This window comes from Palaemon carinicauda, chromosome 7 (assembly GCF_036898095.1).
Source record: "Palaemon carinicauda isolate YSFRI2023 chromosome 7, ASM3689809v2, whole genome shotgun sequence".
Taxonomy (NCBI): domain Eukaryota; kingdom Metazoa; phylum Arthropoda; class Malacostraca; order Decapoda; family Palaemonidae; genus Palaemon; species Palaemon carinicauda.
Window position 1 is genome coordinate 161,597,299 of NC_090731.1, and position 2,140 is coordinate 161,599,438.

At 30.0% G+C, this 2,140-nt stretch overlaps 1 long non-coding RNA gene across 1 annotated transcript in view; it reads right to left on the reverse strand.

The window, feature by feature from the left end:
- LOC137643705 (uncharacterized) overlaps positions 1-1,223 on the reverse strand; it is an 8,631-nt gene extending 7,408 nt beyond the window's left edge. Inside the window, exon 1 of the long non-coding RNA XR_011045053.1 lies at positions 1,130-1,223. This is a non-coding gene — a long non-coding RNA (uncharacterized lncRNA). The remainder of the gene's footprint in view (positions 1-1,129) is intronic.
- Positions 1,224-2,140: the final 917 nt, after the last annotated feature.

The following is a 2,140-nucleotide window of genomic DNA, read 5'->3' on the forward strand; positions in this document are numbered from 1 at the left end:
AGGCTGAAGGCTAACGACAGAACCCAATACTCAGACACGAGTGGGCGCCGACGACGATACATGTGTGTGTATATATATATATATATATATATATATATATATATATATATATATATATATATATATATATATATATATATATGATTGCGTTTGTGGCATCAATGTTTCCTATAGGCATCCTTTTATTTCCTCAGCTTCTCCAAGTTTTTAGGTGTAAACTTTTGGTTAAAGAAACGATGATTATTCTTTTTCTTTATATTATATTCACAACAACACTGTTTCAACAATATGTCTTTATCAAGTGATTATTGGTTAACATAAGTTGACAATTCCTTTTATATATAAGGTTCTACAAATATTATGATTAATCATTTTGAGATTATACTCAAAAGAAATATATAAATTTAAACATTGAAAATAAAAAGGTGAGCTTTTATTTTCTTTAAATAAGAAATCCTTAGATTATGTTAACCAATAATAAGTTAATTAAGACAGTTTTGTTGAAACAGTATTGTAGTGAATAAAATATGAAGCTTAAAGAAGCTGAGGAAATACGAGGATTCGTGTAGGGAACATATCGACGCCACTAAAGCATTTTCCCTTAATAATGTAAATTACATTAGAGATGCTGCCTCCAAGGAGTGTGTGTGTGTGTGTATGTGTATGTGTATGTGTATATACATATATATATATATATATATATATATATATATATATATATATATATATATATGTATGTGTATATACATATATATATATATATATATATATATATATATATATATATATATATATATATATATATATATATATATATATATACAGTATATATATATACCTGGTCTTTATTATATTGAGGAGATAGCCAGAGAATTTTAACAAAGAAAGCGCCATTAAGAGATGTTACAGAAAACGAATTATAATTGATGGCAAACTACTGTACAACGTATAGGGGAGAACTTATATGGCTAGAGAAAGATCGACGGCTCCTTTCTTTCAAACATGGAGTGGAGTGTCTGGGATTCCAATGGCAGACATAATGGGCTATTAATATTATAAGTAATGGATTTGTAGTGAAAAACATAATTGTCATTTGTATGGACAAAAAGCTTAAATAATTATATGGTACCTTTCTATTGGAAGTATAAGTGATTCTGCAAATTGTCCACCCGTCAGACCAAAGCGACTTTTAATATGACTTGCTAAGACTACGGTCCATACCTGAGGAAGGAGAAGAACATTTTAAATAGGACAATACTATTCAAAAGTAGGCCTACCTAAAAAATAGCAATGACAAATGTTATTATTCAACAGTACTGTACTTTGCTACAGTAAAGTATCACAAGTTACTTGCCATTCTTAACACACTATACTCTTACAATGAAGAAATGGAGAAATACTTTAATGAAAAAAATAAATGGTGATAATGGATGTTATAAAATGAATATTTCTCTAAGATGATAGTTTTCTATCAGTAAGACCTTAGCAAGAACAATGTTATGATGCAAATAAAAAATGTGTGGTAATGGACACTAACAAAAGCTCTTGAACTAACAGGTTTTTTAGATGATAATCTAATAAATGATGATAGAATAACGGGAGGAGTAAATCATAATATGACCAACAATGAAGGACTCAGGGTGTGTGCAAAACATTTGGAAGACAAGATAAGTGTCTTTTGAAGCAAAAGCTGGAAAATATTAAAAGGTAATGAGCAACTTTTCTTCATTATTATTATTAGTATTAATAATATTTGCTAAGCTACAACCCTAGTTGGAAAAGCAGGATGCTATAAACCCAGGGGCTCCAACAGGGAAAATAAAATATTTTTAGAGCAATAACAGTAAAATATATATTTAATACATAAACTATAAAAGCTTAAACAAAATCAGAGGAAGATAGAGATTAGTGTGCCCGAGTGTACCCTCAAGCAAAAGAACTCTACTCCAAGACAGTGGAAGACCATGGTACAGAGTCTATGGTACTACCCAAGACTAGAGAACAATGGTTTGATTTTTGGAGTTTCCTTCTCCTAGACGAGCTGCTTACAATAGCTAAAAGAGTATCCTCTACCCTTGCCAAGAGGAAAGTAGCCACTGAAAAATGACAGTGCAGAAGTTAACCCTTTGAGAGAAAAACT